Genomic DNA, 16817 nt, shown 5'->3' on the forward strand with positions numbered 1-16817 from the left:
GCACTTTGCTTAGTAAATCTCCCCTAAAATGTTTGCTATTTAAAACCAAATTTGTGTGGAAAGCTAGCTATTGTGGAACTACAGCTCCCAGCATGACAGCTATGCAGGTTCACAAAGGCTGGAGGAAAGAGGCTAGTACAGTGTAAGAGCTGCGACCACCACCCTATAGTCCCCCCATAGCCACACCAGCCTGTTGCTCCAGTAGGGACGGTGGGTAATTGTACACATGTAGACGGCCGCTGACATCACTGCAGCAGTTCTCCGCTCCTACTGTGACGTGCGCTTGTCCCCGGTGCCTGAGCTTTGTCTATGTGTCCTGTAGCCGCACCCACACACAGCTCCGGGTTCTGCTCAGTCTCGTCTTCTCCTCCGGCCGTGAGCACGCTGTCCGGGCGCAGGAGGTAAGTGCTCCCACTCCTCAGTTACCTGTAGATGTACAGGTAGGTGCACGTGGTGACTGCTAGGTGTGGCTGTGTGCAGCGCAGATGTCTCCGGCATGTAGCCTCAGGTAGAAAAGCCTCAGGTTGCATGGTCCATAAACTACTCTGCTCTTGCACATTTGTCCAGCATCCTTTGTGGGAACATGGCGGCTCCAGATGTTAGCTGAAGGTGCTGGAGCTGCTGCAGGTTATTTCAGGGGTTTGCACATTTCATGTGCCAGTGGTCAGACGCACTGGGCCAGAGCTATAGCGCGGAACGTTACACCGTCAAAAGTGCGGCTTAGGGCTCATGCACATGACCGTTGCCTGGCCGTGGCCGTATTGTGGTCCGCATACAGGGGGTTCGCAATAGACGGGCATCGGCCGTGTGCACCACGGATCGCGGACCAATTCACTTCAATGGGTCCGCAATCACAGAGATGCGGAACAGAGGCACGGATCGGAACCCCACGGAAGAACTACAGAGCGCTTCCGTGGTGTTTATGGCCGTGCCTCCGCGCCGCAAAAAAGTAGTGCCTGCATTACTTTTTCTGTGGTGTGGACCGTCGGATGCGGATCGCGGAGCCCTTAGGTTCGTGGGCATGAGCCCTTATACAGAAGGATGGAGCAGGCGATTGTCGGGAGGGCTGGAGGAAACCGCTATATTGACATCGCTCGTCCTCTTATAGGGTTATTCACTAAAATCGATATGTCAGTTTTTGTGTAAAAAAATAACCCAAAAAGTTGCAAGACCCCCCCCTTGTAACTTCTTAAACTTCCGTGCAACATTTGGGGCTGGGCGTGGTAGGGGCTGGGGCGTCGGCCCTGCCCCCGCCAAATTTGTTACATTAAGGGCACACGCCCATTGCCCGGCGTGGCCGTATTACACACTGCAATACGGCTGGTCCTCAATACACGGGCATCGGCCGTGTGCACCCCGCATCACGGGAGGTGCGGAACGGAAGCACGGATTGGATGCAGATTGTGCTGTCTAATCATGGTCTGCCACCGGCAAACAACTAGTCAGTATGGGGGCGAGCAATGGGATTAGCAGCGGTCTTCTCCACTGACGAGCAGACGATTGCTGGGAAGGAACGCTTCCCTCCCGATAATGTATCTGCTAGTGCAGGGATGCCCAACCTGCGGCCCTCCAGCTGCTGTTAGACCACAACTTCCCACCACGCCCTGCTGATAACTGTAGGCTGACCTGACATGCTGGGAGTTGTAGTTTTGCCTCAGCTTCCCTTTGCTAGTATAATACTAGCTTTACACTTGGAACAGGCATCGATGTTGGCGAGAACCTACTCGTGTCGGCATACGGACTGCTTGAGGATGGGCCCGGTCATAGCGTGTTGAGGTGCACCACATTTGGCCTAATTTCAGCTCCCTTGCACCACCAGTCTTGGTGAATATTAAACGGCCAATAGATGTCTGACTGAAACCAGAAAAAGAAAAGCCGGATTCATTAACCCCTTCGCTGCCAGCGATGGGCAAACATCTCGCGCATGCAGCTGTTTAAAACAGAAGAGACCCGATTGCGGTCATTAAAACCTCACGTGTGTGCACATAATGATTCCTTCCAATCCTTGCCATATACAAACTTAAAACCATGTATGTAAAATCAGAAAAGGAAGATGCACATAAATACAGATGTGGGAATAGGAGCATCCATTCAATATTCAAATATCAAATCATGTCTGTAGTTTAGTCCCTTTGGAATTCTGCTGTTTAAAGGGGTTCTGCAGCTCTTTTAAACTGATGATCTATCCTCTATCATCAGCATCTGATCGGCGGGGGTCCGACACCCGGGAAGGTAGCGGCGCTGGCAGTAGCGACACTGCCTTCTTGCTGTTTACCGCAGGCCCAGTGATGTCATGACTAGTATCACTGGCCTGGGCGGGGCTAAGCTCTGTTCACTTTAGAGCTTAGCTCCGCCCAGGCCAGTGGAGCTCTGAAAAATGAAAGCTGGAATCTGATTGGTTGCTAATAGCAACTAAGCCTCTTCTCCTTTTCGCCAGTTTTGATTAATTCTCCCCCTCTTTGTAAACCTACCTTTAGGCCCCTTTCAGATGAGCGAGTGTGGCATTCGGCTTGACCTCCCAGGACTGATGGGGTTGCATAGCATTATCTAATGCATTCCAGAACTGTAAGGCCCCTTGCACACGAGCGTGTCTGGATTAGGTCCGGATGCGTCCCGGTGCATTGCGGCAAACCCGCGCGAGTAGGCACGCAATCAGTTTTGACTGCGATTGCGTTCCGTTGTTCAGTTTTTATCGCGCGTGTGCAATGCGTTTTGCACGCGCGTGATAAAAACCTGACTGTGGTACCCAGACCCGTACTTCACAGAAGTTCAAGGTTGTGTAGATTGTATTATTTCCCCTTAGAACCATGTTATAAGGGAAAATAATAATGATTCGGGTCCCCATCCTGATCATCACCTAGCAATCGTGCGTGAAAATCGCACCGCATCCGCACTTGCTTGCGGATGCTTGCGATTTTCACGCAACCCCATTCATTTCTATGGGGCCTGCGTTACGTGAAAAACGCACAAAGAGGAGCATGCTGCGATTTTCACGCAACGCACAAGTGATGCGTGAAAATCACCGCTTATGTGCACAGCCCCATAGAAATGAATGGGTCCGGATTCAGTGCGGGTGCAATGCGTTCACCTCACGCATTGCACCAGCGCGGAAATCTCGCCCGTGTGAAAGGGGCCTAAGGCCTCTTTCACACGTCGCGTGTGAGTGCCGGACAAGATGCGGATGCGTTGCGGGAAAATGCGATATTGTTTTTGCTGGTGCAAAGCGTTTTAATGCATTTTGCACACACGTGAGACAAATTGCCATGTTTGGTACCCGAACCCGGACTTCTTCGAAGAAGTTCGGGTTAGGTGTTGTGTAGATTTTATTATTTTCCCTTATAACATGGTTATAAGGGAAAATAATAGCATTCCTAATACAGAAAACTAAGTAAATTAGAGATGGAGGGGTTAGAAAATAATTAAACTCACCTCATCCACTTGTTTGCGCAGCCTGGCTTGTCTTTCTTCTTCTTTGAGGACCTGGGAGGAAAAGGACCTTTGGTGACGTCACTGCACTCATCAAATGGCCCATCACACGGGATCGGTGTTGTGTAGCTTTTATTATTGGTGATGGACCATGTGACGGACCATGTGATAAGCGCAGTTACGTCACCAAAGGTCCTTTTCCTCCCAGGTCCTCAAAGAAGAAAAAAGAAGACAAGCCGGGCTGCACGAACAAATGGATGAGGAGAGTTGAAATGTTTTATTTAACCCCTCCGTCCCTAATTTACTATGCATTCTGTATTAAGAATGCTATTATTTTACCTTATAACCATGTTATAAGCGAAAATAATAAATATCGGGTCCCCATCCCGATCGTCTCCTAGCAACCATGCGTGAAAATCGCACCGCATCCGCACTTGCTTGTGATTTTCACGCAGCCCCATTCACTTCTATGGGGCCTGCGTTGCATGAAAAACGCACAATATAGAGCTTGCTGCGACTTTTCACGCAAAGCACAAGTGATGCGTGAAAATAACTGCTCATGTGCACAGCCCCATTGGAGTGAATTGGTCCGGATTCAGTGCAGGTACAACGCGTTCACCTCGCACATTGCACCCGCACGGAATTCTCGCCCGGGTGAAAGGGACCTAAGGGTTACGTAGCATCATAAATCAATATAATGCTATGTGATCCCGGCAGTGCTGGAAGTTCAGGCTGGGTGCTGCGCTGCGAGTTCGCAGTGAGACACTTGCTCGTCTGAAAGGGGCCTTAGGGTGTGCCCACAAGGAACTGAAATGCTGAGGCAAAGTGGATACAATTTAAGAAATCTGAAAAATGCTAATTCTGAACAAAATCTGCATGTAATTTGCGGATTTTAGTGCAGCCCAACAGATTTTCCCATGTATTTTACCTTATACCCCAATATGTGGCAGTGTTAGGCCATCTGCACACGTTGTGGAATATGTGCAGTTTTTTCACGTGGATTTTGTACAGAGAAACCGTAGCGCTGTACAGTACCAGCGGTCCGCAGTACGGGGCCCTTACGTTCTGTACAGCATGAGGTGACAGGAAAAGTAGCCAACATGTCTGGCAAGTTTCATTATTTTTATGTTAAAAGCTGTTTTTATATATCTTTTTTTTTGCGGTGCTTAACGTAGCTTGCGGATCACCGACCCATTTAAGTGAATTGGTCCACATCCGGAGATCTAGTGCACTCGGCTGGTACCCGTGCATTGAGGGCTGCTATTTGCGGTCCATAGCGGGCACAGGGCACACATGCTCGCGTGAATGAGCAGACATGTCAGGAGAGGAGACAGGTCCACACAGGATGTCTTGGTCTGCAATAAGTGATAATCCATTTGGATGACTTGAATAATAATTTCATCACTTGCCTGCCGCAGACCAGGCTTTCTCCTGATCACATTTCCGCCTGTGTCCGAATCCTGTTCTGACCATAAGTGGAGAAGTAATGTGATATGTGCCTGGCAGCCATCCATAGCATGTCCTGTAATAGGGACTTCTATAGAGAGACAATAGCATGTACTGTAGTTAGAAGGCTAAAAACAGGAGGTAATGCGCCTCCCCAAATAATCCCTGGTTTTATAATGTAATCATATCATGTGATCCGGAACAGAGGAGAGATTGTCAGCTTGGAAATGTAGTCCGTCTATCTGAAAACTGGTAAGTAGTGGAAGCTGCTAGGCACCAGTGGTAGACTGGGGTATCACATGGTGCCTATGCTACCGGCATACAGGATGAGGGTAGCCATGACCCATATCAACCAGTCAGGGGCCTCTAAAAATGGAAGGCTAGAGGCTAATTAGTCAGTGTGGAGAGGGACCACAAGCAGAGACCAGTGAGGAGCCGAGCAGTTTTGGAACAGATGTGGGGCGTTCGAGGAGGTTACATGACATATTTATTTTTTGTTTGTTTTTCATCAGTCTGACAACCCGATAACCATGAGTGTCCACTGTACCTGCTGATTTTAGGTGGGATTGGCCAACCATCTAATGTGTATGGCGGTCTCAGAATCCTCCCTTCTCCCACAACAGAGGTTGGGTAGAGAAGGGTTGGGCCAACATGCACAGTCCCCCCTCACCCTCATCCATACAGATGTGCGTGGGGGAGGGGAAAGCTACTCATTTGGCCTACAGCAATGTCCTGTGTAGGGTCTTTCTTATCCTACTAATGCCTCTGTGATCTGCCAGGGCTTCCTGTTTGAAGTTGGTGGCTGATTTCTAGATAAGATATTTAGTAGTACAGTAATTAGGACATTCTTTGAATGGTTTAATGCCATTCATTTGGAGGCAGTTATTGTGATTATGCTGAGCTTTATTACGTAGCGTCTCTGTTCTAATGAGAAGGTGCAGCCTGAAGATATTGGGGCACATACTCTATGAAACCGGAGAACTGATGCTCCTGTTCATAAATGATGTTAGAGATTAACGAATTTCATATCTTGTAATTCGATCACGCTTTGTTTGGTGGTACAAGCAGAATTGCATTATGGATTCCGTTACCATGGACCATAACGCAATTCTATGATGGAATGCATAGTGGAATGCCTTTAGAGTCATTCAGTTATTCATTCCGTCATAATAGAAGTCCATGGGCTGCCAAACGGATCCGTCCCGTCTCCGTTATGCAGGGGAGTCCTCTCCTGCATAATGGAAATGGGACGGATCCGCTATGCAACCCATAGACTGCTATTATGACGGAATGAATAACTGCCTCCAAAGGCATTCCATTATGCAATCTGTCATAGAATTATGTTATGGTCCGTGGTAACGGAATCCATAATGCAATTCTGCTTATACCACCAAACGAAGCATGAACGAATTTCAAAACATGAAATTTGGTCATCTCTAAATGCTATGTTCTGACGACCTGTTACTGCAGCTTCTCGTGCCGGCCCCGTTTTATTGCTTGCACCGTATAAAGTGTTGAGCCTTTCTGAGCAATGCATTAAACAGACTGAAAATATGAAAAATACGGGCACTAGAGGTGATGATGAGGATGTAGTTGTAGCACACGGGACCACTTCACCTCAGGCAACATCCTACCCTGATTCGGCCACTTACAGGCTCTTTGAATAAAATGTCTCCAACAAGTATCAGGATGCCATATCTACCCTGCAGAATGTGTCTGTATTAGACCTGCAGATAGTCGGCCAAATCATGGCCAATGAGCCTGTGTAATAGTGCGCCCGATTACCCGACAAACGAGCAAATGCTTGTTCATCAGGCAATCACAATTTTTTATAGAGGCTACAAAAACATTGTTTGCTGGCGGCAGATCGTGCTGTCCAAACACCCTCTGCTGCTGGCAAATAATGACTCTGTATGGGGACAATAAATGGCATTAGTGATCGCTCTTCCCTGATTTTTAGAGGTTTGACACCCTCTGCTGGTCAGCTGTTTGCTGAGGAGCTGGACCTCTTCAGAGTTTACCTGCACTCCGTCTAGTGGCGGTGCAATGTAATTACAGCTTCCCCTTCTGTTCACTCGAATGGGCTAAACAGTTGGCGTGCTGGTCAAAACTGGATAGGTCCAGCGCTCGCACTTTAAACAGCGGCGGTGCAGGATGTTAGACCCTCACCAGTGTTGCCAACAGAATTTTTCTGGACAACTTATCCCTAAATCACGGGCAGTCAACATTTTTCACGAGCAAATTAGGAAACTATAATGAATGATAAAGATTATAATTAATACATGTCTATAGCTCAATATACTGATAAGAACTCATTAACAGCATTTACTGTGAGCTGTAAAACGATGAAATGTACCACAAAATAATCTAGTTAAGTACCGCCAGCCTAAAAAAAAAAAAAAATCATGGACACATTTCCTTTTTTTTTTTTTTTTTTTTTTTTAATGTCCCAAAAAAAAAATTGACGGTTGGCAACCCTGACCCCCACCAACCTGATATTGATATCCTGAGGGTAGGTCCTCAATATCATGGCACTACACAACCCCTTTAAGAGACTATTTGGTGTTGTTTTTATTCGTTTTTTCATGCACTGTATGGACTGCTAATGATGTAATGTGACTCCTGATTCCTCCCTTTTGCCCAGAGAGGAAGTAGCCTGAGGTCACATTGACAATGGCAGGTTTTCATCCTGAAAAGCAGAAGTCCCATGATTCAGATGTGTTGTGACTAGAGATGATGAGCAAAGTATTGGAAAATGTGATTTGGCTGCTTCGCCGAATTTTGCAAAAAAAATTTGCTTTGACAAATTAGTCACAAATCGCTTTTCCTTGTAAGTAGTGGTTGTAATGACAGGGAGCAGCGATTGTCTCTCCCCGTCATTGTACCCCTCAGATGCCGCGTTCCTTGCTGATCACGCCATCTGACATTAATTTTAAGTGTAAAAAATAAATAAAATCCTGCTTGCCTAATCCATTTGATGGCAACGAGCTGGCTGCCACCATCTTGATTTAGGATACAGTGTGAAATCTCGCGCGGCCCGTGACGGCCTCATCACATTGGCCGGCGCACTGGATTTCGGGTGGGATCTTCAATCAAGATGACGGCTTCACGGCGAATCAAATTTTTCCTGAGATTCCCTCAAAACTAGTTGTGACGTGAAATGTTATACAGGCTGGCCCACGAAAAAGTAAGCACGCCTACCCACAAGTCACACAGATGTTGAAAGTGGCTGATACGGCTTGTGATGCTGCGGATAGTGTTTGTTTTCCTTGAGTTCATCCAGGGGATGTGGATTGTTAGTGGACACTTTTCTGTTGTAAATTTCTCAATAGATAAAAATCGCATGTGGACAAGTCTGGAGAACATGGTGGCCATAACCAGGGCTGTGGAGTCGGTAGATAAATGCTCCGACTCCTCAGTTTTTTATACTTCCGACTCTGACTCTCCGACTCCTCTGTATTTAATATGCGAATGTATTTTATACATTCCTTGAAGGAAAGAAAGAAGTTCTTCTAAGCTCTTCTAGCACAGAGAGGTAGTTGGGCAGAAGCTGCTGCCTTCTCCTTTGTGTGCTGATCTTCTGCTGAAGACAGGGCAGTGGGAGGATCCAAGAAGGGACATTTATTGTAAAACATGATTTCCCTAGAAGAATCCCATAGTCATGTTTAAAGTTTAAGATAACATTCTGAGTTTACACGTTTTATAGCCTTAGCTGAATGACAGCAGTTTTTCCAATGGTTTACAGCAGGGATGTCAAACTCGTGGCCCTCCAGCTGTTGCAAAACTACAACTCCCATCATGCCTGGGCATACTACAGCTATCAGGGAATGATGGGAGTTGTAGTTTTGCAACATCTGGAGGGCCATGAGTTTGACATCCATGGTTTACAGCTTCAGTCTTGAACTATTGACCCTCCATTCCCTTCACTTATACAAGTGTCTCTAGTCCTGCAAAACACATATTTACTTAATGCCTTATCAGTGAGAGGCGAGGTTAACCATGGGCATTGTGTTCCCTGTAACATCAGAACACTACACAATGGAAAGTATATGTATTGCCACTCCTAATTGTGCATTGCGTGCCATATAGTGAAGCATATGAAAAGCATGCTTCTTCACATCACTGAACGCGTTTGTTTTGCGGTAACGTGTCGCACTGCATGCATTGGCCTTTATTCTTACAGTAGAGAAGTCATTAATTATAACTGTTTATGAATTTGGACATTTAAACTTGCTTTTTTATTTTTTTATTCCAATTTAAATTTAGTAGGAGTCGGAGTCGGTTCATTTTTTTCCGACTCCGACTCCAGGTACCCAAAATTGACTCCGACTCCACAGCCCTGGCCATAACCCCTTGCTCACAATTCGCTCCTCCGTAAACAGTTCATGAATAGTGATGAGCGAACTTCTGTTTTAAGTTCGGCGTCTAAAGTTCGGCTTCCGGTTAGCGGAGAATCCCGATATGGATCCGGATATGGATTCCGACTTCCGTTGTGGTCCGTGGTAGCGGAATCAATAATCGGCCATTATTGATTCCGCTACCACGGACCACAACGGAAGTCGGAATCCATATCCGGATCCATATCGGGATTCTCCGCTAACCGGAAGCCGAACTTTAGACGCCGAACTTAAAACAGAAGTTCGCTCATCACTATTCATGAACCCGTCCAGTGAGGTGTGGCATGATGCCCCATATTGTTGGAAAAAGCAGGATATTTTTTTCTTCTGATGTTAGTTGGTTGTAAAACTGTTCAAAGATGTCCAGGTAAATTGCGGTATTCACAGTAGATTTGAAGAAAATGAGGCCCACTATTCGTGTTCCTCACACTGAGACCAAACGCCAACTTTCTAATCATGACGTTTGATTGATTTGGAGATATTGGAGGCGGGCTACTTTTTAATGGGCCACCCTGTATGTTACCTTTCTTTCAATGTGCTGGATTCAGATGGTATTGGATCACACCGTTTCCACCATTACAGGACCGGACTATAGACGCATACAATCCTGACAAGTTATCTCCCTATACAGAGCTATATACATGGGAGATTTATCAAGACTAGCATTACATAAGTCAGTCTTGATCTATTGTTCTATTGTGTGATGTTGTGCACACCTCTTAATTATTTTGGCCCTTCTCGTGAGGTCCTGCATCAGAAACTGAAATCTACACCAGCTAGGAGCTTGCATACACTTCAGATAGTGTAAGCCGTATTAAAGGGGTTGTCCAGCTTTTCCCCAGGCTAGGCTGTCACTAGCTGATCTGCAGGGGTCTGACTCCCACACCCCTATCGATCAGCTGTTTGGGCTCCATCTCATAGCTAGCTCGCCACTGCAGTCTGCGTCCATTACCTTCAGTGGGGGCAGCACTGTAGGAAGAAGCTTGTTGAGCCAGGTATGGGAAGAAGATTTTCAGCATGGAGGTAGGATTTTGCTGAGTGGCTTCCCCTGCTCCGCTTGATTGACAGGCCTCTCCCTGAGCAGGGTGGGAAATAGCTGCACAGCGACACCTCTCTCCATACCTGGCTTGTTTTAAAACCATAGTGGTCATTTTACTAGAATTGACACCAATTTCTTGTGTAAAAAAAAAAAAAAAGTTGCAAGACCCCACTTTGCATCTCTTTTTAAATGCCCGTGCCACAGTATTTTGTAGCATGGGTGTTCTTGTGCTGTCCTTGCCACATGGGAGTGACGGAAGCTGATCAAATGTATTTACCCTTGGAAATGGAGCTCCTTTGCAAAATGCGAGGGTCAATCTGATTGGTTGGGCAACTAAGCCAGTTTTTATAAAATTTTCCCTGTCTAATATGGCATTTGAAAGAATAATCTATGGGAGAGAGTCATCAAACTGGTGAAAAGAAAAACTAGCTTAGGCTACTTTCACATTCGCGTTTTCAATTCCGCTATTGAGATCTGTCATAGGAAAACGCTTCCGTTTTGTCCACATTCATTTTCAATGGGGACTGAACGAAACTGAATGCACCAAAAGGGATTCCATTCCATTGACTTTCAATGGTGTTTAAGACAGATCCGTCATGGCTATAGAAGACATAATACAACCGGATGCATGTAACGGAACCGTTTTTGCAGATCCATGACGGATCCGCAAAAAAACGCTAACGTGGAAGTAGCCTTAGGCCTCTTGCACACGATCGTATGTCTTTTTCAGTATTTTGCGATCCACAAAAAACGGATCCGCAAAAATACGGATGTGCATTCTTTTTTTTTTTGCAGAACGGAACAGCTGGCCCCTGATAGCACAGTACTATCGTTGTCCGTTATGCAGACAATAATAGGACATGTTCCATCTTTGAATGGAAATACGGAAACAGAAGGCATACAGGGTACCTTCAGTTTTTTTGGGCGGATCCATTGAAATGAATGGTTCCGTATACGGAACGCAAAAAACGGAATGTAAACGGGGAAAAAAATAAGTTTGAAGCCTTAATTGCACATAGCAACAAATCCGATTCCATCGTTCATGTAAGGTGGAATCCGATTGGCTGCTATGAGCATTCTTACGCCGTCCTCACCATAGTCCTCCTTCCTGCTCTGGGGGGGGGGGGGGGGAGGCTGGGTGTCTGTGCAAGCTGTTGGGACTTGGCAGACCCAGATCAGCTGTTTGCAGGAGGCTGTACAGCCCTGTACAACCTCTGTCAGCCCCAGTTACAGGACAAATCAGCCCCCAATGTTTTGTATGACCTTATGGGACACCCAAAACATAAAATAAAGACAAAAAAGTTTAAAAATGTTGCACATAGCAGCTTCTAGCCTCGCCCCTAGCATATATAACTTATACATTCCCTATATTAAAATGAGCGTTATTTATAAAGTGTTTCAGATGCACATTGTGCTAGTAAGGCCTCATGCACACGACCGTTTTTTTGGTCCGCATCCGAGCCGCAGTTTTTGCTGCTCGGATGCGGACCCGTTAGCCCCGCAAAAAAAATATAACCTGTCCTATTCTTGTCCGTTTTGCAGACAAGAATAGGCATTTCTACAATGGGCCGCCCGTTCCGCAAATTGCGGAAGGCACACGGACGGCTATAGTTTTTTGCAGATCTGCGGTTTGCGGACTGCAAAAAACAGGTTGTGTGCATGAGGCCTAACACACACACAAAAAAAAAAAAGACTTTTCCAGAAGCACACCCTTTGAGTCATAAAGAAAACCTCTGTCTTGGAAGACTAAGATTTGTTTAAGGAGTTAGAAAAATGACTTCACTGCTCAGGGTCATGTGGATTAGGAATGTCAGTACTATCACATTCTCTGATAGACACTCCATATATATCCCTAGTCTCTAGAGTCAGTCCTCCCACTCCTTCCCAGAAATATCAGGACTGCTGGGATAGCCCAGCTCTGCATCGTGTGTACTGGTCAGAAATCCCTTGCATACACGCGATTACTGCTGGGTGGATGTGAACATTGACATAATCTCATTCCTCAGCTGCCTGTAAACCTTCAGAAGCTGTTGGCCGAAAGTTTGCTCAGTAGACAGCAGTTCCTTCCGAATCCAACACACTTGCATGCTCGGCCAGAGAGACGTCAGATTTTACACATTTTTTTTATTTTTTTTAATTAAATTTATGTACATTACCAAAATCAAAAAAGTCTCAGGCTGACCTGCTTTTGGCCAAACACATGTTCAGTCCACAGTTGCTTCTCAGCCATCAGAGATGTTTAATCCTTTCATGACCAAGGGTCATTGATGGCCCCGTGACCACGTCTAATTTTGCAAATCTGACCTGTCGCTTTATGTGGTAATAACTTTGGAACGCTTTTACTTAACCAAGCCATTCTGAGATTGTTTTCTCGTGACACACTGTACTCCATGATAGTCATAAATTTGAGTCAATATATTTCACCTTTATTTATGAAAAAGTCTAAAATTTACCAAAAATTTCAATTACCAAAATTTCAATTTCTCTGCTTTTAAAACAGAAAGTGATACTTCATAAAATATTTATTACTTAACATTCCCCATATGTCTACTTTATGTTGGCATCATTTTGTAAATGTAATTAAAAAATTTTAAGACGTTAGAAGGCTTACAATTTTAGAAGCAATTCTTAAAATTTTTAAGAAATATTCCAAAACCCACTTTTTAAGGGCCAGTTCAGGTCTGAAGGCACTTTGTGGGGCTTACACAGTGGAACCCCCCCATAAATGACCTCATTGTAGAAACTACACCCCTCAATTTACTCAAAACTGTTTTTACAAACTTTGTTAGGCTACTTTCACACTAGCGTTCGGAGCGGGTCCGTCTGATGTTTCATCAGACGGATCCGCTCCTATAATGCAGACGTTTGCATCCGTTCAGAACGGATCCGTCTGCATTATAACTTAGAAAAATTTCTAAGTGTGAAAGTAGCCTGAGCGGATCTGTTCAGACTTTACATTGAAAGTCAATGTATCCGCTTGAAGATTGAGCCATATGGTGTCATCTTCAAGCGGATCCGCCCCAATTGACTTCCATTATAAGTCTGGACGGATCCACTCGCCTTCGCACGGCCAGGCGGACACCCGAACGCTGCTTGCAGTGTCACTGAGCGGAGGCTGAGCGCTGGCAGACGGATGCATTCTTAGTGGATCCGCCTCCACTGAGAATGCATTAGGGCCAGACGGCTGCGTTCAGGGCCACTTGTGAGCCCCTTCACCTGAACGCAGGTGTGAAAGTAGCCTTAACCCTTTAGGTGTTCCACAAGAATTAAAGGAAAATGGAGATGACATTTCTAAATTTCAATTTTTCGGCAGATTTTCCATTTTAATCCATTTTTCTCTTTAACACATCGAGGGTTAACAGCCAAACAAAACTCAATATTTATTACCCTGATTTTGCGGTTTACAGAAACACCTCACATGTGATCGTAAACTGATATAAGGGCACATAGCAGGGCGCAGAAGAAAAGGAGCGCAGTATGGTTTTTGGAAGGCAGATTTTGCTGGACTTGGTTTTTGATGCCCTGTCCCATTTGAAGCCCCCCGATGCACCTTTACAGTAGAAACTTTCAAAAAGTTACCCCATTTTGGAAACTAGGAGATAAGGTGCCAATTTTATTGGTACTGTTTTGGGGTACATATGATTTTTAATTGCTCTATATATGTACACTTTTGTACACTTTTTCTTATTTAAATTTTACACAATAACAGCATTATTTAAACAAAAAAAAAAGATATTTTAGTGTTTCCATAGTTTGAGAGCTATATATATATATATATATATATATATATATATATATATATATATATATATATATATATATATATATATATATATATATATATATATATAAAAAGAAACGTATGGCAGCACCAATTCACACCATTTAGACCGGGTGCTATGTCCAGGGAATTCACTGCTTACCCTTGCATATGATCGGAAACGGACAGCAACTCCAAAGATACCAAAAATATATTTATTGGGCCACAGTGGCACAGTGAGGCGACGTTTCGGCTCCAAATCCCGAGCCTTTCTCAAGCAACAAAACACAACTGATAGTGCACAATATAAATAGGTGTACATAATTAAAAAATAACAATGATCAATAATCATAAATGGTGTACAACACAATCAAAAGATCAATATATCATGATTATAAAAGTAACAATATTACGAAACAGATCCAATGATACATAATTATATTTGTGATATACAAAAAATAATGTGAATCAATATGATATGAAATATAAATATAAGTGGCTCCAATATATATCATCTGTTACGAATCCCTTTAATTACATTAAATAAAAACAAGGAGGAGCAAAGAGGGGGCCGATGACAATATACCACAGAGTTAGCGTGTCTTCACATCTCCGCAATGGCCACAGTTGGCGTCTACCTCGATAGAATGCGCAGGCGTCAAGGTCCGTCCCGGCAAGATCGCATCATGTGACGCCTAACTTCGGCGTCCCACGTCACAACCTGCGCCGCGAGTCGCACAATGTCCATTGCTCTCCAGTGCGCATGCTCACACAACTGTGACAGCAAACACGCCATCTTGAGTACTGGACAGAGGGCCCACAATTGATTAATTTACATATTCCGTGGCTAACCGAAGGCAAATAAGGAAACCATGTATCCCTGTCAAGAGATCATGGTAATCCTACAATGGGCATGCAATATGCGCCAGGTCGACACCCCCATATCGATCGTGCAGCAAGTGCCGCCCCAATCACGCCTCCAGAAATCGCCACAAACAGGGTTCTCCTTATAAATATATATATGTAGACACATTTATGGGATCTGTCGGAACATGGCCCGACTCCCAAGCATAAATCTTCTAAGTATAACCAATTTATGGACCAAGTTGGATGTGGGACACGATATATCTCAAAGTGGTAATACTGCATTATCCTCCCATCGCTCCTCTTCTTATGTAAACTAATCATCTGAAATATAAGATGAAAAAAAATTTGAGAAAGAAATGCATAAAAATGCATAAAAATGTAGGTTAGATTTTATAATAACATTTGTGTTTTGTTCATACCTACACACAAAAAACCGAATAACAGACAGTACATGACATCAAAGGGCAAACCACCCTTCTAAACACACACCCCTAGATTAAAATCTACATTGAGGCCATTAGGTCTCAATGTATTCAACGTGTGTATCCAAAACAGCTCCTTCTTTTTCAATAGTAAATTCCTATTGCCTCCTCGTCTAGGTAGAGGAATATGATCTATTATCCAGCATTTTAATTGATGTTCTGTATGATTCATCTCCACAAAATGTTTGGGGACAGGTAGATCCCGACGTTTTTTCTTAATCGTGGAGCGATGATTATTTAATCTAGTTTTTAGATCAGTCGATGTCTCGCCTACATACAATAGTTTACAGGGGCAACTTAAGACATAAATCACGAAATTTGAGTTACAGGTGAGATAAAATGAAATAGAATATCCCACATTAGTGAATGGATGAATAAAGGTTTTTCCTTTACAAATGTGTTTACAATTGACACAACTAAGACATGGGAAACATCCCATGCTCCGTTGTGTCAATGTTGTCTGAGTCAAACCAGGTCCAGGACCTATATCAGCATGAACCAGCTGATCACGTAGATTTCTAGATCTTTTGTAAGAAAATAATGGAGGAGATTTAAATTCCGGTACCTGGCTAAGGCATCCCCCTAGGATACCCCAATGTTTAGTAATGATGCGATTAATTGTACCACTGTGTTCTGTATATTTTGTAATAAAGGGAATCCTATTATGGGGACCCTTTTTCTCCCTTCTAGCTAATGTGTCCTCTCTATCCATATCTTGGACACGGTCTACTTGAGACACTAATAGCTCCGGAGGATAACCTCTATGTCTGAATTTTTCAACCATATTTTCCAATGATTTCTCCAATGCACCAGGGTCAGATATAATCCTTTTGGCCCTGAGGAATTGGGAAAAAGGAAGGTGCTTCACCATATTTCGCGGATGGCTACTCTGAAAATGCAAGAGGGTGTTTTTATCTGTGGATTTAGTAAATAACCTAGTTTCCAACCGACCACTCTGATATATGACAGTGGTATCCAAAAATTGGATTTCAGTGTTGGAATATATCAGAGTGAATTGTAGCTCTTCATTAATGCTATTCAGGTAACCTTGAAACTCTAATAGTTCAGAGACATCACCAGTCCATATGAGGAAGATGTCGTCGATGTATCTCCACCACCTCAGAATATATCTGCTGTGGTGGGACACATGGACGACATCTTCCTCAAAACACCTCATGAAAATGTTGGCGTATGTAGGGGCCACATGGGACCCCATCGCCACACCCCTAATCTGTTTATAGAATATATCCTGGAACAGAAGATAATTCTGTCTCAGGATAATATTCAAAAGGTCAACAACAAAATCACATGCTTCTCCAGTCAAGGATGACAAATCCAACATACGTCTCACCGCTCTGATACCAAGATCATGGTTAATTGACATATATAGAGATGTCACA

General features: G+C 44.2%; 1 protein-coding gene across 2 annotated transcripts in view; it reads left to right on the plus strand.

The window, feature by feature from the left end:
* Positions 1–272: 272 nt before the first annotated feature.
* Positions 273–16817, plus strand: part of MYADM (myeloid associated differentiation marker) — a 33624-nt gene continuing 17079 nt past the window's right edge. The window contains exon 1 of one of the 2 annotated variants that reach the window (XM_044278074.1): positions 273–401. The gene's annotated coding sequence lies outside the window, so the exon portion shown is untranslated. Of the gene's footprint in view, positions 441–16817 lie in introns of both variants that reach the window. The other variant, XM_044278075.1, reaches the window with a different exon arrangement.

Source organism: Bufo gargarizans, chromosome 2 (assembly GCF_014858855.1).
Source record: "Bufo gargarizans isolate SCDJY-AF-19 chromosome 2, ASM1485885v1, whole genome shotgun sequence".
In the NCBI taxonomy this organism is placed as follows: domain Eukaryota; kingdom Metazoa; phylum Chordata; class Amphibia; order Anura; family Bufonidae; genus Bufo; species Bufo gargarizans.